The sequence below is a fragment of the Pithys albifrons genome, chromosome 1 (genome assembly GCF_047495875.1).
Source record: "Pithys albifrons albifrons isolate INPA30051 chromosome 1, PitAlb_v1, whole genome shotgun sequence".
NCBI lineage: Eukaryota > Metazoa > Chordata > Aves > Passeriformes > Thamnophilidae > Pithys > Pithys albifrons.
The window spans coordinates 36,839,428-36,862,030 of record NC_092458.1 but is presented as its reverse complement, the minus strand read 5'-3'; the positions used below and the strand labels follow the sequence as shown (position 1 = coordinate 36,862,030).

General features: G+C 35.0%; 1 protein-coding gene across 1 annotated transcript in view; it reads left to right on the top strand.

Moving 5' to 3' along the window:
* The window catches only part of GPC5 (glypican 5), a 623,049-nt gene that overhangs the window by 195,435 nt on the left and 405,011 nt on the right, over window positions 1-22,603 (top strand).

Genomic DNA, 22,603 nt, shown 5'->3' with positions numbered 1-22,603 from the left:
GTAAGGTGCTTTTCCCTATAGATAATAACTACCACTCTAGTAATGAAAGTATTAATTTAATGTACATTAAAGGTTATTTGTTAATTCAAGTTACTGCTGAGTGCACATCAACAGCAAAACACCAGTTGCTCTCTGTCTCACTTCAGTTATTAAAAATGATTTAGTTAAAAAGCTTGCATATGGTAGATAAGTGTAGGAAGTGAGACTGGCATCTGGGCCATCTGTACCTGTGAGTACCACAGCTTGGCATTGCCATAACTGTACAGAAGCACAAACAGTATGATTTGGGGATATTAACTGGGTGCATATATTTAGATAAAATAAAACATAATTTCCTTCTTACCTTCCTACTAAATTGAGGTTCTTTCTTAAATAGTATTGTTGGAAGGTTTTTTTGTTTAACTCCCAGATAGAAAAACTGGGAAGTTTTAATGAAAATCACATGCTTGCTAAAGGAGTTGGTGTTCATTACCTGTTGTACATATCTGTAACTTAGTTTAAGGCTTACATGGCAGTTAATTCCAATATGGTTCTGCACAATCATAACATTGTAATAAGTTTACAGGATTACAGGTATCTTTGGTTACATGCTGTTTCAATATGCACAGATAGCCAGAATTACAGGATAAAAGCCTAATTCCGTTGAAGCCAACAGTTAGTTTGCTGACAGCTCTGTATTTCAGTTTAAAAATACAAGTTTTCACTATGATCTGAAGACTCAGTGACAAGAAATGTTCTACTGGCAATTTTTGTCAGTGACCCATCTAACCCAGTATCCTCTCACCTGCACTAGTAAAGGGAGAGGCTACTTACAGAGAGCATGCAAGCTTGGCACCTTTACAGTCTCCATTCCCCTTCTCTACCTCATTCCCCAGACATGAGAATTGGAGATATTAGACATCATTGCCTTGCCTAGTGCATTTAGTTCCATCTAAGGACTTGTTTTAATTTTGTTTTCACATCTTCTTGACAGCTTTTAAACACAGTTTTCCAAATGGTTTCTGTAGTTGAGATATTACTGACAGCTTCATGGTAAACCCTCTTGGTTCTTATTTGTCTATTTGTGAACAATAGCTCTTCTCTGACAATAAAAGAAAGAGTGGTGAAATAGGAAAAAAACGTAAAAAACAAAACCAAAATAGAAAAATTTCTTTTCTGTAAGTAGCCTTGTTTTCTGGGGGAAGTGGCATCAGAATTGGAGCTCAGAGGCAATCATTATTGCTTCCTTCCTAAAAGAAATATCTTTTGTATTCCTCCATCTTTAGCATGCTTTTGTCTCTCTTCTTTATTAAAATGGCAACTACAATGGTGGGAAAATGAATGCAATTTTCCCTATAAAGAAATGCAATGTCTTAATTAATAAATACTGAATAATATGAAAAGACAAACTTTTCAAGTCATACTGGGTAAGTCCAAAGGTCTTTCATCAATCAGGAATGCCCTTCTCCTTTGATATTAAATCTGCACTGTATATTTTGTTGTGTTGTTTTCCTCTAGAGACTAGGAGTTGTGTTGTTTTCTCCTCAAGTGAGTATCTAAAAGAGTGGAATAGAATATTTCCATTATAAAGTACTTCATTTTGAGAACTTACTTGCCCTATTCCCAAAAGACTCAAGTGTGTCTTGGAGAAAAGGATGTATAATTTATATACTGAAATTTTTACCAACCTGCAGATATGTTATCTATCTGTGGGATAGCTTCTTTTCTTGTAGCTCTGACTATGAAAATAGGGTCAGGGGATAGAGAGCATCAAATTCCTTAGAGACCTGACATATAACTGCTTTTCCTCAGAAAAAAAAGGGCTGAAGAAACTGCAGAAAAAGGCTTTTCTGTATCATTTACTGCTTGAGAAAGGACGATGAGGAGGGTAAATTAGAGATTCAAATACAGAAGATCACCTTTTTCTCCTTTGTGATATGAAAAGGATGAATTACATCTTAAGCTCATGATGGATAGGTAAATAAGGGGAACTCAATGAATTGTGGTGTTGCCTCACACATAGACAGAGTTATACTTAAGTCTAGCACTCTATCCAAGCAATATTACTGAACTTCACAATTTTCAATAGTTAATTTAATAGAAACAAAGCGTATTTGTCATGTTTTTCAGAACCAATAATTCCTGAAATTTATAGAAATTTATATAGTTTAATTCAGCTTTAGGGTGACAAAGACTGTTAGGTGGGTATTTAGGGAGGCAACTAAATATATTTAGGGAGGCAATTATACATATTTTTATACAAATCCCATGTTGCTGTAACCTTGCTAAAACAAGTATTGTTTGTTTGGTTTATTTTTTTTTTTTAATTTGGTTGTGTTTTGTATGCAGCCATTTGCTCTCTGTATTAGGAAAAGGAAATGTCAGTGATAATTTAGGTTTATTTGACTTTTCACATCAGCTTTTAAACATTTCAAGATTCAAGATATTAAAGTCACTGTTTTTTTCTGTCTTATCATATCATGATATGATAAGATATCTTATCATATCATGATAAGACATGGTCCTTCCTTCTAAACCCCTGTCTGAACTCGATGTATCTGTAGTAAGTATAGCCTGGTTTTCTTTTGCTTGTGCAGCCAGTAATCATATTGAGGCCTTCAGGACTGAGCAGTCTCTGCCACTTAGTAAATATCAACTTGTGTAAAGACACAGAAGCTTTGCTTCTGGTACTTCCACAGTAATACTGATGAATTGCACTGAAATGGAATTTAATCAGTGATAACCTGTGACCTTTGTTTGCAGAAGGGGTGAAATTCAGTTCTTTAATCAGATACCTGCAGTTTGGGTTTAAAACTTCCCTTTTATGCAGATCTACTCCATGGACCTTAGAGAGGTGCTCGTTTGGCCCTGTATAAATTTAGGCTTCAGGATAAGATGAACAGTAGTTTTTCAGACTTGCACCATATAAAAGGAGTTTGGGTACACTGCCCACATGCTGGCATCAATACGGTAGACACTTGCAGTTAGGTGTCTATTCTGAAGGATTTCACCCTTGTGTCATGTTACTGACCCCTTTCCAAAAAGTTTTCATTTTCAGCACACAAGTTAGAAATGTACCGTTTTCTAACAAGACATATTTAGCATATACAAACATATATGCACGTATTTCATTTTATGATTATATGATTCTTGAAGTTTTAAAAAATTATAATTAAACTACAGAAGGTCTAATTTGAGGATAGTGACCAGTTCTGCATTTAAAATACATAATTTAAGATTAACTGAAAAGCATCTCCTGAATACATTTTGTCCTTCCAGACCAGAAAAAGTAATGTTTTCTACTAAACACAGAATATAGGAACTGTATTGGAAAGATTAATTTTTCCTTTGTGTTGAAAGCAGATGACCACTTCTATCACTAGTTGCACTGAATTTCCCTTCTTACTTCAAGATTCCCAGCAAGAAGGCAAGAAGAAATTGACTATTTTGAGATGTAGAGTGAGAGCCCATATAAGGGAGGGTGCAGTGAGTTCTAAGAAAATCAGACAGAATGTATTTATGATAAAAATGACTAAATATTGTCAAATGTCAAAAGAAGAACAGATATCTTTGAGATCCCTTCCTGTGGGGATCGCAGTGGGTACACAAGAAAACAGACCAAGACCACTCTGCCCTGCATTCAGAAAAGAACAGATTTCTCTTAGTGTCTCCTCTGTTCTTGCCAGTTAGACATAGAAATGCATAAAAATCCCAAGCAGAGAATTAGCCTTAGAATATATAAGTATACAGTGCTTAAACATACTCTGTTTTCTAGGTTCTCTCTTGGTAGAAACTTTAAACCCCTGAAAGCAAACTGTTTGTGTAAGTGACAGTATCTGTTTTCAACCGGCTGTGGTTTCTGGGCAGTTCTCCTTTGTGAGAGGCTCACAGTAATCCTCCTTTTTCTGTAAATAGCAGATTTACCAAAAAATCAATAGAACCTTTTGATTCCAGTGGACCCCGACGGCTATAATCTGTGTTCTGAACTCCACTGGTTCATATTTGCAACAACAGAGTGCAATTAGAGGAACTGACATGAACTCTGCTGAACCAGTCAGTGCTGAATATGACTTGACAAAGTCACCTTCTTCTGTAAAAGTCTTTACTTGTACAGACTGGTGTTTTGGAGAGCTTTAAATGATGGACTCTTCTTCATTCATTTATCTTCACGGCAGGAAAATAATGGGTTCAGTGCATATCTTTTATGTACTGCAATCTGCAGTTATCACTCTAATAGGCAATCAAGATAAGCAAAGTCAGTTGCATATGGCACCAAGAATAAGGGTAATTATTTTTCTTTCTTCCCCAATAATTTAAAAACATGATTAATTTATTGTTCCTACAAGTAGAGATGCTAAGGTTATGAAGTAAGTATGATAAGCTGTGGTTATGAGCAATCGGACCTTGGTCATTGCAATGTGTTTCTTCTTTCAGAAGACAATCTCAAAAATCTATCACTTTTGAAAATAATAGAAATTACGTGGAACTTTTATTTACAGGGTAAATAAAGTCTTCCTAGTTTTAGAAAATCTTTCCATAGAGGGAGATACTATGTCTGACTGTCTAAATTAGGCAGACCAAATCTCCTGGAGATCTCCAGAGGTACCTACCACTAATGACTATACTGGAAATTTAAATGCTTCTTTCAGAATAAATTATTTCCAGTTTCTAGGTACAGAAAAAAAATGTGTCTGAACTTACTTAGAAAGGATCCCATATTATACTGCTAGACCACTGTACTTCTAACTAGTATGCATGAAATAATATTTGCTTTCTCCACAAATGGCTCTGACCTGTCCCTGATTGAATTGATGCCTAAGAAGTAAATGTCACTACTTCATAAGACATTAAATGAAGGTGACAATCTATTTTTTTCTTTACTACTGGTCATTATTATGGAATGGTAAGCACTCTATTTACCATGCCATCATTTGCCCATTTACCTAGCTCAGAAAGGTTACAAAGATAGTGAGATGAGATTTGGTTTTGACACTTATTTTTCATACTAACAACTAAAATTTCCAGCTCTGTTTTTTTAAAGTTTTTATCAATGGACCACAGCACAGATAAGTTAATATAGCCAAATACATGTTTTTTGTAGGAGCTGTTCAAGCACAGATTGGAAACAGTGATGGAATACATCACCTGAATCCCCATCTGCACATACATAGAACCATGTTTTCAAATTGTTCATACTCAAGGTGTGGCACTTCTATTCACCACTGGTATCAAGTTTGTGCCTCGACTTTAATATCATGATGATCATCTAATACTTAGAATCCCTCTGCCTCATAGAATAGTTCCAACAGCTGTATAAAGGTCACGAATCAGACATTCTGATGACTTTGTTGATGACTGAAATGAAATTCTTTCTCATGGAATGAGAGAATTCTCAAGAGTACAGCATTTGACAGTCTCAGACAGTTTGATGCACTCTTCAGTAACATGCTCTTGGAGACTCACTTTCAAACCTTTTTTGCAGTTTCTCTTCTTAAATGCTTATTGATATGGTGTAACCTGAAGTTTGCACCTTTGATGAACAGGTATCCTGTAGACATAATTGGAAAGTAAAATTTCAATGCAATTTGTTCAGCAGCCATTCAACATTCACTGATATTAGAACTGTATAGCTGTGTTTGCTCCTAAAGTACCTGTTTATTATTATTTTTGCAAGAGGAGAGAGTGCCTCACAAGTTGGTTTTGTTTTTCTTATTACAAATATATATCTAAATGTTAACTTTGCTTATTTTATTTGTACTGCATTTTTCACTTTTCGGTTTCTTCCAAAGTTAGAACAATCCTGCAGGTAGAGAATAGCTCACTATCTTGATGGTGTTATTTTTTTTCCTTTTTTTTCCCCTTTTTTTCTGGAATTAATGCAGTGTTATTGAGAGATAAGTCTATTCCATATTTGTTATTTGAGCTGTTCCTCTCTTGAATCACATCTACAGAGAGCTGGTTCATCACATTGTATTGACCTGAACTGTCTCTGACTGCTAGCTGGTGCTGATAATATGTTAAATACTTAATTATTACCATTTCCTGTAAGATATTGGCATAATTTCTGTAAAAGTATGAAACAGTTAGAGGTGAGGTGGGAAATTATTTTCTGAGATTCATCATCCTCACTTTAAAATATGCTTCAACTTCCAATATCAAAAATACACAAAAGAGTGCAGGATCACTCATACTTTTGTATCCCTTGAGAGCAAAAATGTTTTCTTCTCAGTTCTGTGATGAAAATGGATGTATGAAGCCTTTTTTTTTTTTTTTTTTTTTTTTTTTTATCTTTCGGTATTTCTAAGTCAAAACGTTAAAAGTTATATGAACATTCTGAGATGATTCTGTGTCCTGGAAAATTATGTGTAAACTCAAACCTACAGGTTTACAGGTGGAAGGCAGAGAAAAGAAAAGTGATTAGGAGGGCATGAAGTTCAGCCCTTGTCCTCCCACTGTTGTCTAGGAGGTAAATTGAGAAGAGTCACCAGCCACATAGTTCTTTTGATGAGTAATTTAATTAAAACCACAATAATCTTTTCCTTGGTTTGTTTTGCTTTTCACTAACTAGCATGCCAAAGTTATTAAAGTCTTATCAAAGTCCCGTTCATTTAGCACAACTGATCAGTTTTCTGAAGTATCTTTTTAAAATAACATTCATGCTAAAATGGAAGAACCTACGTTGTACAGAGCTTTCTGAAATTAGGTTTATTGGTCAAATTTTTATAAAATTCTAAATGATGCTAATTAAACAATAAATTCCTAATGTTTGTATTTTTCCTACTTTTTCTTACTTCATTTCTTATAAAGCCCTGCACTGTGAAAAAAGGTGTTCATTGATGCAACAGGGAAATACTGTCAATTCTTATCCATTTAGTGAAGAAAACAGCTGCACGGAAAATAAGCCCTCCTTTTCTAGCTGCTTAGGTGAATAGTGACACTAACCTACATATTAATCTGGATGCGGATTTCTATTTTTATTTTTAGATTTTTGTTTTCTTTTTTAATACTTTTTCTCAAACTTCCTGTCATTTTTGCTATAGATCTCAAAGAACGCAAGCAGTTTTTTTCCCCCTACCCTATGGAAGCAGTAGCAATTCTGAAAGTGAAAAGGAGTTTCTGATGCCCTTAATTCAAAATCCCAATTCAGGAAAAGGAAGGAATAGATATAGATATAGATATAGATAAAGATATAGATATAGATATAAAACAGAGATAGAACAGAGAGTTCAAGAGGGCTTCAGGGCTCTGATGCTGGGCTGGCTTTCTTCTATACTTTCATCAGAGAATACAAAATCTCTTCCTTCAACAGTGAGGTGGCATGCCATTAGTTATATATGTGGTTGCACCATATTGCATAATTTCTGATATTTAATTTTTTAACTAGCTACCTGGTTTGGGAGAATCTCTCGTTGAAAATATCATGGGATTTTTTTTGTGGGGGAGGTATGTGTGTATTTTATTGTTATTAGAAAAGGCAAAAAATCCTGAAATTTATAATCTATTTCAATCTTATTAAAGGCAGACAAAGCTGTCAATGTCTGTCTTAATTGGAAAACATAATTTATTTGACTTCTGTGATGTCTTTTGAGGAGGGAGAAGGAAAGTGTTGCAGAAAATGCACTTAATTTTGAGTGAACACCAGTTTAACATTTGACTTATCTCTGGATACTTTCAATAGAGGGTTATTTTCAAGAGTGGTATTGCGAATGACTTTTGCTGCTGGCCTTCCCATTTGGAGAATCAACTGTGCAATGACAACCACATCTACTGGAAATGAGTTCAGGAATTCAGCTTGCAAGACTCTTTCTTCTTATGACTAAAGAACTACATCTTTTTTTACTCATGTGGAACCAAAACTGGACTTTGTAGAGATACATACAAGCTTTGGCTACTTCCAGTGAAAACACCATTATTCATTCTGTTGTTTCCATTTACAGGTCAGGTTGACAGTGAACCCAAATGCACGTGATACATTTATAATAGACAGTAAAACATATCCCACTAACAGATTTTAAAAATTATATTAATATTCCATGGTATTTATTATGTTAGAAATTATAAAAATATCAATAATGTTATTAGAATTTGATCCAGTACAGTGAATCTTATTTAAATAACTTGGAACTGCCCTAGACCATTTTGCCACAATCTGCTAACTACACTGGAATGCCATGCCCAATATTGTCAAAGGTGGTTGTCTATTTGACTATCAAATTGTAGTCATAATGGTTTATCCTGTTCTTGTACAGAACTACTGTTTAGGTTCTTTAAATATGTATTTTGATGTGGGATGCAGTTTGCTATAAAGTATTTTTATCTTAGATGTATTATGAAATATTAAGAAAGTTTGTCTTGCAAATATTTTGTATTCTACTTTGAATAAGCTTGAATGCTTTTAAAAAGGTTGGCTGATTCATATCAATAGAGTCTTTGCATTTGAATTAGTTTTCCGGATTTTCACTGTAATTTCCTTTAACAGAAGTTTTTATGCAGAAAGCTTCATTAACTAAGTTATTGCTTTCATCCCATCAAATACTGTTTGGGATAGGTTGAACTTGTCTGGCTGGTAGATGCCTACCAACCTGCCCACTAACTCCCATTCCTTAACAGGATAGGGAGAAAATAAGATTGTCAGTTGAGGTAAAGACAAGGAATCATTCTCCTATTACTCTCATGGACAAAACAGCCTCTGCTTGTAGAAGATTGAATTAATGAATTAATGTAATTAAAAATAGAATAGGATGGTGAATAACCAAAATTAAAACCACCTTCCATCTAGACCCCATCCCTGACCCTTCACACCCTTTTATCTTAGGCTTGATTTCACTCCTTCCTTCCCAACTCTCTGCCACCCCTCAGACCCCCAACTGCTGCAGGCAAACAGGAAGTAACACTTCAACCCATAACACTTCATGTCTGCTATTCCTTCCTCCTCACACTCTCCCCTGCTCCAGGATGGGGTTTCCACAGGCTCCATTGTGGATATGTGCTCCACAATGGTGTACTGCATGGGATGCAGGGGCACACCCTGCGGTAGTCCCACCTGCTCCTCAAAGAAACCACCCTGCAACCCCTCACACCACTCTCCTGTACGCTATTACAATGCCTACTTTTGAAATCAATATGATTACTTAATTAAGGAATAAATAAAGGAATATTCTCAAACTGACACACTTGGAACAACATATTTGGTAAAAAGGGAAGAGAAATGTAGACATCAGTATCAAATAAGATTTTAAGCAAAGCAGGATATCAATTCTCTTGTCAGAAGGGAAAACCATAATAGTGTCTCTAATTTAGAAATCTGATGTGTCACAAAGCCATTCCATAGTGCTTCATTGACAACCTCTTCAGAGTAGGGGCTCAGCAACTAAATAGAATAATATCACATCAGGATGAAATGTATCAACAAAAATTTGAAAAGAGTGGGACAGAAACTGGAACTAACAGTAGATACCATTAAGATCTAAGTGGCATTTGCAAGGACTCATAGTTATGGTCTCACTGGTACTGTGAAAGTTCCTGCGTGAGCAGTTCCTCTAAGCTGATGTAAGAAGGGAATAAGCAAGATGGCTGTGCTGTGTGTGCATTTGTATATTGGTGCGAGTTGAGCAATGTGTCTCCACTTTAATTTGCTGGCTATGGTTTCTGTACATGAGCAGAAATTGTTCAAAGGTACTGACAGTTCTGAAAGTGTTGACAGATACAATGGGAATGCATTGCCTGTTCTCAGTCCAAGTGCCGCAGGTGTGCTGAACACTACTTGGGGAAAGGGGGTTAGGCTCGGTGACCTTTCAAGGTTTCTTCCACCCCAAATTACTCTATGATTCTGTGATGATATTCTGTGAACTCCTACTCAGTTAACACCAGGTAGTACACTAGGGAACAGTCATCATAAATGCTGTGGTTATGAAGAAAGTTTGTCAACAATTACAAAACAGAAAGCAGGAAGGAAACAGGGCAACTTCTCACCACCATCCCCCCCCCAAAAAAAAAACAAACAAAAAAACAAACAGACAAACAAGAAAAAAAAAGCAGTAGTATTTCAGTGTTTAACTGCTGATGGCAAAAAGTTTATGTCAATAGACTTTCTGTCCTGAAAAGTTCTACATTCTTTTTGAGCATGTTGAATGTTTCCTATTTGAGACAGGCTATTTCGTTTTAGTCTCAGTCCCTGGAAATCCTCCGAGTCAGTGACCTGTGGACAGCAATACAGAACAAGTCATTTGCTGCAGGCATCATCATAATTTGTTCTCCTTGTCAGTTTGTAAAATAAGCAATGTGTTCAGCAGGCACAAGAAATACCGGTCTGGAAAGCAATCTGTTGCTCTGAAATCTTATAAACACAAGTCTCATGTTATCTGGAAAGACTGTTAGTTACCTAAAGAACTCATCTGCTTAGTACCTGGAATTGATGGAAACTGTAGAAAACAGGTGCATAGTATATGGAACATTGAACTGCTTTTGAATCCTATAGAATGTGTGTGAAATCTATGTGGATAACAAACTGAATATGAAACTCAACATATAGTTTAAGGTCACAAGTTTTGCTCAGCACAACCCTAGTTTCATCTTGAGAGAGCCAGTCAGGAAGTGGTTAAGATTCAATACCAAAGGGAAAGTATTTAATTTGCATGATGTATCTGCAAAGCTGTTCAGCATTATGGTCTAAAAAGAAATGCCAGGATTAAGCTGTGCTATGCAATTTTTAATTTGGGGTTTTTTTTCAAGAGATAATATAGGAAAATGCAAATATATGTTGGTAGCATATACTTACCTGTTAGATTTGTGGTTAGGTGTCTGACCTTGTCTTCATTAAAGAAATATTACACTGCTATGTATTTAGCTGATTGATACATTAAAAAAAAAACACACACAAAAAACCCACCAAAAAACCAAAAACACAAAGCCAAAACGAAACAACAAAAAGCCTGATAAGTCTGTTGATTCTGTATTCCTTCTAAAATAGCATACAATAAAAAATGCATTCATAGATGAAAACATGTCCAAATACATTATGTGTAGAGCAAATCATAACTTTGATAGCAATATGGTTGAGTAGACATTAATATAATTCTTTACAAGGCAGGTTATTTATTACTTCTGTTAGAAACAGAATTAGGATTTTGCTGAAGCTAAAAGAATTGTAACAGAGTGGTAAAGGGGTAATTAGTTTCCAACGGTTTTTCCCACCTTTGGAGGGGTGGGGGGTCTTGGACAGGCAGGTGAACCGGGCCAGACCGTGAGTCCCTGTGACGTTCAGATCTGCGTAATTTTGATGCAGATTGAACTACAAATTCAAATCATTCTCTTGAGCAAAATTAAAACTCAAACAAGTTATCTGTAAATACCAAAAACTGATTTTTATTAATTGATTGCTAGAGAGATGCGAAAGGAAAAGAGGAAAAATAAGAAAAGTTAGGAAAATGCTTAAGATTATTTATAGAAGCGGAGGAAAAGATACCACCATGAAAAAACTACTTGAGTGCCTTATCCATGTAACTGAGAGGAAGAGTGGGGGTGCGAAAGCAGTTTCTCCTTCAGTATCTGTTGACTGCAGGAAGATGGTGAGTCTTTGAAATGCAAAATGCTGTTGTTTCACCTCACTACCGGACCGACTGGCTTCTGGTGTAGCTGCAAAAGAGGGTGCTTTATTTTAGCCTGTAAGAGAAAAATTCAGAGAAAGGATATACCTCCACAGAGAGTCACAGACTATTCAGGCTGCCAGGCAGTCTCGCTCTAGGCCGATGCTCTCTCTCCAGGCTGACAAGCAGTCTCTCTCTCGAGGCAGATGACGGTTGGTGGTGTTGGAAGGAAGGTAAGATGAGCTGAGAGGAGAGATCAGAGAAAACCATGCAAGGTTTCCTAGTTTCTCGTCTCTTGTTCCTCTAACTTCTGAATTCATCTTCAGGTTTTTATAATGCTTTTCCAACTTCTGCACATGTTTTTTGGCACGTAGTCAAGTCCAGATGGGGGAAACCGATCACAAAAGCAGGATCTTCTGGCAGGAAGCTTTTCCACGAAAGCTGACATAGCAATGTTAGCAGAATGTATTGAGAGGCAGAAAACAATGGAGAAACATATTTTGACTTGTTTGCATGCTACACAGATAGGGAGTCATTTTAAAGTGCAAATAATGAATGACTATGATAAAAACACACTAATAACATTGAAAGAAGTTGTATAATTCAAATTCTGTTACCTTGAACTTTAATTTCCATCTTAACATAGCTGCTTTGCCCTTTCTCTGCCTTGCAACAGAATTATTCACTCAAGTGTATACTAAGTTTATTCTGTTTGGGCTTTTATGTCAAAGCACACAGATCTGCTCAAACGCAAATTGTGGCATAATATGTCAAAAAATATAACAGCATTACTTTCTAGTGAAAATATGCAAACTTCTATACCAGATCTTTACCAAATAAGGCTACTTCACAGCATGTAAAACTATCCATTACATTCTTTATTTCTTCACCCCCTGATTTAAACCCTTGTAATATGCAGAAATGTAACAATCTGCTTTCCAAGTAAGTCTGAGAGAGATTTTGAATAGCATCATAACCATGGAGCATGGCATTCAATAGTTACATGGAAGTATTTTTATTTATTGTAATAATTTGATCCATTTTAACTATTTTTCTCCCACTTTCCATTTGACTATTTTTCTCTGGGTTTTCATTCACTAGACCTTCTCTAAAACTCTGCACCTCCATGCCACAGTTCAGTGTTATATCTCTAGTACATATTTTATCACTGCTGTCAGCTTTCCCCATTCTTCTGTTTGACAACGCCTTTAAAATCTATTTGAAGCCTTGTTTGAAGTGCTTGCCATCTGGTTACCTTACAGTTTAGCTGCAATTAGTCCCTCCTGCAACAGCTCCCTTAATTTCTAGTGTCTACTGTTCTTGCTTAATCAGATTTTTTTTTACTTGCACTATTGCTTCAATTGTAGATTAAAATTTGCCTCTACTTCTGGTTTTGGAGCAATTTATGATACTGAAAGTATGTCAGTAAATGCTACTGTGGAGGGTTCGGTCTTCAGCTTTCTTCCTAACAGCTTAAATATTACCTCTAGAGCTCTTTTGATTGGTTTTGTGTAAATCTGCATGTGCCATTAATATTTGTTCTTATCCAAAAATTATTACATATCATATGCAAACAACTCACAGGGTTCACATAGCCATGCATGATTTCTTTAGTTGCTACATGTAATATTAAGAATGCATATATTATTGCTTACATGGCTTATACTGGCATTCTATGTAGATCCTTCAAGAAATCACTTTTTATGTTTGATTTTCTTTCAGCACTTTCAAGGAAGCCTTGTATGAGGAATTTGCTAAGACCAGAGTGTAAAATTAGGATTTAGCTGGTGATGTGCAGACATATCCATTTAGATACTTTCCAGAACATACTATTATCATGAAAAGGCAGACTTGCCTCCTTTTGCAGTTCCAGAGTACTGGGTTAGTCAGATTAAAGTGTAATTTTCTCCTGGGTAGTTAAACTCTGGCAGTGTTGCAAACAAACATTTGTATTTTTGGTGTAACTGAAATTAAATCTAGTATAAGAGTCAGTTTGCTATATCTTGGGGATTATATGTGAAGAGGTCACCTCAGAAAGCAGTTTTAAGAAAATTGTTTTCATACACATCAGTAAAAAGATGTGTTTCTTCCCATTTAGGAGGACAGCTCTTAAGTTAAAAGCATTTGTGTGACGTTTTCACTAAGAAATAGTGCTGATGAAAATATAGTAAATAATAAAAATGACAGTTCTGGGAAATTTTGAAGAAGCATTTATGTGGAAGTCCTAAAAGAGAAAAAAAAGTATTGGTTTTAAGTGACCTGATTGAAAAGATTGTTTTAACTTCATATATCTTTCACTGCTTTTTATGTTTCCTATTTATTTCTCTTTCTAACCTTTTCTAATACTGTTTTTCAGCACAAAAGAAAAAAGCCCCTACCAATAAATGATTTAAAAGTAACAAAAAATGAAGTAAAAATGTTAAAAATTGAAAAATAGGTTGATTCCATGTTCAGTTTTAAAAGACTTAATTGAAGATTTCTAAATTTGTAAAATTTGCATAACTTAGCCCAATCTTACAATGAATTGCATCTCAGTATAATTTTCTTGTGTGTGTGTGTGTTTTGGTTATTAATTTTAAAATAGAAATAGCCTGCATCTTCTTGAATGCTCCAGATTTTTCAGTTGAAGCCCATATGAAAAAACCCCACAAACTTTCTATGACTTTTCTGTGGAAGATTTCAAATAGTTGTATTCTTCTAGCTGTATTCTTCTTCTTCTTTTATTTTTGTTTTATTTGACCAATATTATTGGTCTCCATTAGGATATATTGTCTGATGCTGAGACTTCACTAGTGTTGTGCATGAAATTCACAGAATGTGCTGTAAGGATATCTTACAGTGCTTTTGAAATTCTGAGTTCTGGTTTTGTTCCATATGCTATGAATTATTATTATTTTCAGTTCATGGCTTAATGCTCTCTTTGTGTTCTGGCAATTTATCTGTCCACTCAATTAATACTTGAAGATTTCTGAACTGCCCAGTCTGCATGTCAGGCCATAAACAATGCTCTCTAGGTCACTTGAATATAGCGAGTTTTGCTTACCTGTCTCCTTATGCCCCAGGTATAAAATTTTTCACCTATATTTTATTTTAGCCTAATGTAAGAATGTATAGCATTACCTCCAATGGCATTTCCACATTCTTCTGGAAATGTTAAATAAACCATCCCACACTCCCTGTGCTCCAGTCACTACCAGGTCTCATCTTTAGCAAAACCCATTACTCCTCATTCCTTCCTACTATAGTATAACCTGACTCATGTTGGAAGAGGATCATCAATAGGATGAAATGCAGCTCTCCCCATGGCACTAGTGGGCAACTGCTTCAGAACGCCCTCCTGGCTCAGATTATTTTGCAATTGCACACAATGGAGAAGTAAAAGGGAAGAAATGTTTTTTAAGAACCTAGAGGAAATGTATCTGGGCATAAAGGTCTTCATAAATAAGTAAGTAAGTAAGTAAGTGAGTAAGTAACTGGAATGGGTGAATTACATTCTTCTTTCATATTTAGTGGTCTTAGAAGTTATTTGTAGCAAAAACTCTTGTCTTGAAAAAATATTTTAAAATTTTTACTGCTGACAATTCATGTCACACCAGTTTTGTTGTTGTCTAAATAAGACTGAAAATAGTCTGAGAAAATGAGAGAGGACTGTTTTGAGAGCAGAAATCTTTGGACTGTATTTATTTCCTAGATTCTGATCACAGTAGAGAAATTTAGAGGATTTGTCCTGTAATACTTCTTAAAATGTTAAAGGCAATTTTTTGCATAAAAAATGAGTTGGTTTACATGGAGAAGCACCATAAAATATAGGAAATTTTTTCATTGCTATTTAATATTTCTAATATTTATAAGTAAAATCTCATTTGATTACTTTCAAAGCCATTTTCTATAAGACATTCTGGTATTATGGGTCAAAAGGGAATATCATCTGTACACCCTGAGATGGTGCTCTTTTCCTCTGTGCTTCTATTTTTTACAAGAATGGGTGGATCAGGTCAAGACTTAATTTTGGGATTGTTTTTTTTTTTTGTTGTTGTTGTTGCTGCTCAGCTTCTTTCTCTTTTCTCCTTTCTCTACCTCACTCTCTTTTGTTTGCCAGAGCATTTAAAATAATATTTCAAGCAGTACAGTGATTATTTTTGAGGCTTGTTTTCTTTGCTTTCTTGCTTATATGACAGTTCCATTATTCTGTGTGTGAAATATGCAAGTTCCTTCAGGATAAGAAAATAGTATATTGATACTGTGTTTATTTCTAGAAAAATACAAAGTAACACGAATAGCTATCCTTACTTCGATATTGAAAGCAAAGCTGTAGCCTGGGCTCAACCTTGAATGATTTAAATCTTGAATCATTTATATTAATTACTGAGACTTTCTCTGTAGGAACTAGGAAGACACCTCTAGAAGCAATTCAGGCTTGAGATGGTGTGATTTATACTCTAGAATGTCATTCTAGAATGACCACAGTCCAAACTGAGATCTTTCTTAGATATGTTTGACCAAGGGCACAGAAACTCATTCATTGTGATTTCTGAATTCTGTTTGCATCTATTCCTGTGGACCTAAGGCAGCTGTCTTCCAAGAACAGGTTGACTGCTTTTCAGCACCACAAAAAACCTGTAAGTTTCTAAAACTTATTAGCAGATCCAAATCAAAATGGATAAATAAAAATGTGAAAGGCTATTAGAAATAAGAGACCTGATGGAAGGCAGTTGTTAAAAAGTGCAGGGATTACATGGAATCTCCAGAAGGCAAACTCACAGACACAAGTAAAACAAATAGTAAAAAAAATGTTTCATCAGGGTTAGTAAAAAGCCTGTTTGAGAGAACTGAGCTTCAGTACATACATTCCACTAACAAAGATGATGGTAAATAGGGAATCTAAAGGGCAAAGAATGGGAACGAGGTCATGGAAATGAAACATAGATGATCAAGATAAATAAAAAAAGTAGAAGTCAAAGTTCAGACTTCCATATACCTAAAGATGGACCACACCACCATGAATCAATTTAGAAAAAAATGAGGAGTAAGGGACGAAGCAGAAAACATGCTAAGAGGCAACACGTGTTTACAGAGGGCCTGTGACAGAGCTATATAATATATTGTCAGTATACCACACAAGCACCATGTTGTAAAATTTTTGATTGAAGGAGTATCGTAGAAAAATTTCTGTGTGTCAGGATGATGGTTGCTAAAATGTTATATGAATTAAGTTTGACCTAGTTGGAAGAAAAAGGATTAAAAAGTTTGTAGTTAAGAAATTAAGTTAAAAAGAAAACAATAGAAAAGAAAAAATCACCGCCTGTGTTTAAGGAGCAGTTATTAGGCTGGAGAAAGATTTCTAGCATAGTTCCTCAAAAACTGCAGCCAGCATTAAATGATCTTGGCTTAAAAAGGTGGTGTTTTACAAATTTGGAAATGACAAGATTTGGCAATCTGAAGTCAAATAATAAATATTAGAAATAGGATGAAATATATAAATGTAAAATGAGAGCTTTTGCTGGACAGACTTCCATTTAGAATTAAGAAAATCTATGAGGTTGAAACCCATCAAAAGATGAATTTGAGTCACCTACATTTCCCAGTATTTTCGATTCATAGAAGGCTTATTATTTTGTGCACTGCTGTAGGTCGAGGAACTAATTCTTATCACACAATAATCTTCTTCCCAATTATTTTCCATATGTCAATTAAATATGGTGACACATGCCCTCACGGAAGGGTGGAACGTAACTATTTGTTTTGAAGCTACTTCAAGTTTATATATTCTTCTAGAATTACAAACCATAAAAAAATGAAACTTACTGGTTTTTCCCTATGATGCCGTGAGTGACCTCTCCCAAAAACAGGACTCTGAACCACGTTAGTGTAGGGTAAGATAAAAAGTAAAGGTCCTTTAATATCACAGGCTTACAGCCCACAGGAATACATGATGACATGCATGTGTCCCAGTTCTTGTTTCCATGGCTTTTATAATAAGATCCCTCCAATCATTGCTTTACACATTTCTCAGTCCAGCCCCAGTCCCACCCCTGGTCCAACCCCTGGAATTGGGACTGGGGTCGTCAAGACCCTCTGTCTTCATCAGCTCTTCTTCTTCAGGCACACTCTCTTGGAGTTCATCCAGTTCTGGCTTTTGAGTCACTCTGACCTGTGTTTATGTTTCGTTCTGTAGGCCTTCTGATATCCTTCAGCTCTTTACCTTGGAAAGGAGTCTAAACAAGATTAATTAACTAAAGGAATTTGAGCTCCCTGGTCTGGGACAGGGGTAGTAATAGAAAGGCATTAAACTTAAACTGTTAGAAATATTAACCCTCTAAAAATCTACAACTACTGTGTTCCTAAAATCTACAAAATGTGAAAATCAGAACAAAATCCCTTTGGCATCACCTACAAATTCTATATGCTAATCTTTACATATTTTTATCCTTTTTTCTGTAAATGCTTGCATAGTATTATTATTAATATAGTACTATACTTTGGTGTGATTGGTGAAACTTTGGGTAAATAAATTAACTGTTTATTAATCTTGTTGCTCTACAATATTATGTTCAACATTTGCTCATTGCTTTACAGACTTTGTGTTTAAATGTATCATTTAATACTATTGCAACGAAAAGAACGTAGTGTATATTTATATTTTCAGGTTTTTTCTGCTTCACTTAAACATTAAATATTTCCAAATCATATATAAATATTAAAATGTTTTTGTTTTTCCTATTCCAAAGTTGGTTATGATAGCCTGTCTTGAACATAAAAGATTAAAAGGCTTTTATCCGCTTTTCTAGTATGAACATGAAAAAAATGCTACTTTTTTTTTTTAAACTGAGGAAATTATGATTGTGTTGTTTTGATGAGCTTTTAATGAAACCAAGAAGATAATAATGGCTGGGACTTAGAGCCAAAGCAACACTGCTTTAAATATTACTCTAACAGTGTCTTCCACATTCAACTGAATGTTTCTAAGATGCTCTTGATAAACTGATTTTATTTCAGAGTTTGTTGCCTTGACAGAATCAATAATCCTACTATCAGTAAACTCAGTAAAACTAAAGGCTCAGAGTATTCGCCAAACGTCACACACTTCCCTAAAATATATAAAAAGTTTTTATTAAAATTGAGTATGTGCTGACTCTTGAATAGTTGTGTAAATTTATTTTAATGATTTTCTGCTCTATTTGTATTTCTACATGTAATTTCACAATTACCTAGTTAAAGAGGTAGAATTGAACCATGAGGAACTTCATCTCTGTACAATGAACTTTTGACAGGTAATACTTGCAATCAGAAATATCTCAGAAAAGCATTTTGTGTACATTTCATTTCTTTTGCTATCCTGATGGTCATGAACATTTGAAACTATAGAAGTGCTGAATTTTTGATCCGTATTTTTTTTTAACTCCTCTAGGTAACTTGAGACTTTTCAAAATGAAATAGAAAAAAATTGATCTTACTTTAGTGCCGCAACTTGGTAAACCAATGTATATATTATCCTAGCTGGAACTGTGTAAAAGCTTCTAAATATTTGGTTTGGTTGGGTTAGGGTTTTTTTGTTTTCATTTTGTTTGTTTGTTTGTTTGTGGGGGTTTTGTTTTTTTGAAAAAAATAAAATTAAGATCCAAGAAAAAATATATATTAAGCTCCCAAGGTACTTTCCAACAGTTAATCCCTTAGTTATTCAGTTTTGAGATGGGAAAAAGTGCAAATAGGCTTTGAATAAGATGTTTAGATATTTATCACATTTGTCTTTTTCATTCATATCAGACTTGATCAAAGGTTTGTCTTTTTCTCCCCTATTTAAGTAAAGTTAAATAATAACAAAATGGGTTAATTATAGTGTCTACTTCCATTAGCTTTGGCATTCAGTGATTGTTTTATTTTTCAATGGATTATACTTAGTGTAGATCTGGTTTTCTTTTTTTTTTTTTTCCAGAAAGCTTGCATAATTCTACTTATTATGAATTTAGTTTTACAGAAACAATAGTGAAATGAAAATTCTGACATAATTGTTTTGCATGATGAAGTACTCAACTGTTGGAAGTTCACTCAATTATTGTTGTGAATACTATAATGAAAAAATATTTAGTAGTATTCTTTGTTTTGATTTAGTGACAATTTTTCCTTAGGCATAGATTTTCACAAAAAGTATCTGCATTTATAAATATTAACTATTCTTGCCAAAAATATTTTTTGTGTTTGTATTTCTATGGGCTTTTGTTTTTTGTTTCTTCTTTTTTATTATTTGGGGGGGGTGGGGGTGGGGGGGGGTGTTGGTTGGTTGGTTTTTGTTTCGTTGTTTTTTTCTTCAAAATAGTGGTGATTTTTTGGTTCTTAACAAAAGTGCATGAACTACATTGAGAAATCCCTTGACCACTGAGGTTTACCAAGGTACTAGTTTGTAAAATTAACATAGCTTAAAATGACTGGTTTTGCACACTGTTCTCAATGGGACCCCTGAATCTAAAATAGAAGAATAGAAACTGAAACCTTTTACTTCTTTATTTTTTTTTTCAGAAAGTGCTGATTGTCTTACACATATTATTATCTGTTGTCCACTCGGATGGATGTATATAATCACACTTCCTTATTTTTAGTTAAGAAATAATGTTTAATTTGCTCTTTCACATTAATACCAGTCCTTTATTATTAGAGAATTCAATAAATATAGTTTTTGGTTTTATGTTTTAGAATTTTGAATATGAACTCACTATTCATGAAAAGTCACACTATTTCCTGTTTATAACAATTAGTTTTCTACTGATAAGAACAAATTCAGCATCTTCCTTTAACTTCTGGTTTTAATGAAAGTTTGAATGAAACTGTATTCAGTAAGACAACATAGTGTATGGGATAGAAAGAAACAATAAGGGACAGTGGTCTTAACGTGATCTGGGAGATGAGAAATTATGGGTTCTTAATTGTGAATTTTTTTTACTGTCTATCTGTTAAGTTTTGCTCTATTTTGAAACAAATTTTAATTTAAGCTTGGTTCTCTAATCCCATCATTTAGTTTAAATATATGTAGTGTTTAGGCAGTTAAATGCCTCCCTGACATCCGATCCCGTCAGATCTCACAAGCTAAGCAGGGTCAGCCCCGGATTAGTACTTGGATGGGAGACCTCCTGGGAAATGCCGGGTGCTGTAGGTTCTAGTCCTGAGGAACTTCACTGGCACTGCCCAAGCTCGCTTGGCCGTGGCAGATGGACCTCAGGACTGAAACGGTGGGGCCAGTTCTGCGCACGCTGAGCCTCACCTAAAATCCACTGCGCAGGCTGGAAGGACACACCCATGTGGGGACAGCCCTTCCCAAATCTTCGTTCGCGAAGATGAGCCACACACACACACACATGTAGTGTTTACTCCATACTGATTTATATTAATATTTCTTTCTTCTTCCTGGGATTTGTTTACTTTTCTGAGATACTGTTTGGAGAATTAAATCTCCTTGTGCTGTGAATTATGTCTTTCTGCAGTTTGACTTTCTGTGGAGCCTTTTGGTATGGATGGTATTATGATTTGGAAAACAGTTGCGCCATTAACATAAAAGTAAATGAAGCGATGACAGTGTTGACTAGAAAACAGATAAACTTTGTTTTTTTCTCCCCTGCCGTATATTTAAGGTGGGCATATAGATGCTAGTGAGACAGAAAAGTTGCAATAAAGGAAAACTGCAACAGCTAAAAATGAGCTCTTATATAAAACAGCCACCATGCAAACAGTATTGCAACTGCACAGCATCATAGAGAACAGAGGTGAGAGAATATTGAGAGGTGGGAAAAAGAACACCTGTCCAAACAGCATGCTTGGTTTATCAGCAATATTCTTTAATTTAAAGTTTGGAAGATCCCTTAGACTATGAAAGACTGTTTCTAAGCTGATCTTTCCCAATGACACAGTTTGCCAAAGTAGCAGAGATCTGCAGGTACTTGGCAAGAACTTTGTTGGACCCTTAACTGATTGCTCTGGCTCACCCACTAGCACTCTATAACTTTTGTATTTCCATCCATGATGCAGTCTATGCAAAGGGTTTTTTTCTAACTAACTTAGCTGACTGGAACAAGATTTATGAAATACACTGACAGGATAAAATAAAACAAACCAAGATCTTCACAGAGTTTTTGGTTTTCTTATAGAAAGGAGTTACAATAATTTTATGGTTGGCTATACATCTATATTCCAGTGCATTTCAAAACAAAGAATCTTGTACTATTTCTCTTAATGTTTTGTAACAGTAGTGTCTTTAATCCTACCTTGTAAAACCCATATATAGTCAAGCTTTTTTTAAAGAAAACTCTCTGAATATTTCTTCTTTTATAAGCATCTGGAAATTATTATCTCTTTTTAACACAAACCTGCTTTTAAGTAGGCCATCTGTGGCACAAAATGAGTGATGATAAATTTGACATTTATCTGCCATGTTCAAGGGAAAAAGAAACCATTTTCATTTTTGCATGAATATTTTCTGCAGGAATATGTTCTTTGAGGGTGTGAAGAACTACACCATGTTCTCTCTTCCTTTTGCTATAGTTTTCTTGTGGTACACCAGTGAGGTACTTGCTACTCATGACTTTTCCCTTTGAAACACAGGAAAGAGTAAAGATGTGTCCAGAAGAGTCTCATGCTATTGTTTCTTTGTGCTCGTTTATGAATCTGACTGTATATCGATCTTATTTCATTGCATTGTACTATTATGTATCTAGCTGACCTGGGAGACAGCACGACCAATATGAACAAGTTGACTTCCTTCTGTGCCTAATCATGACCTTTTCAGTAGAGTTTAGGAAACAAAATTTTTAGCAACTATAGAAAAATCTGAAAAATCTAAGAACATAGTTGCTGCATTCGTCATGAAAACTGAATATACTCACTTCTATTTCTCACTTTACTCTTTGTCTGAACTCCATTAATATATATATATATTGGCTGTTTTCTTTCATATTGTGTAGACTGCTTTCCAGGATCAAGTTTTCTGTTCAGATGCTCTGATGTCACAGTATCACTGCTCAAGGTTTTAAAGTCATATTTTACTGTTCTTTTTT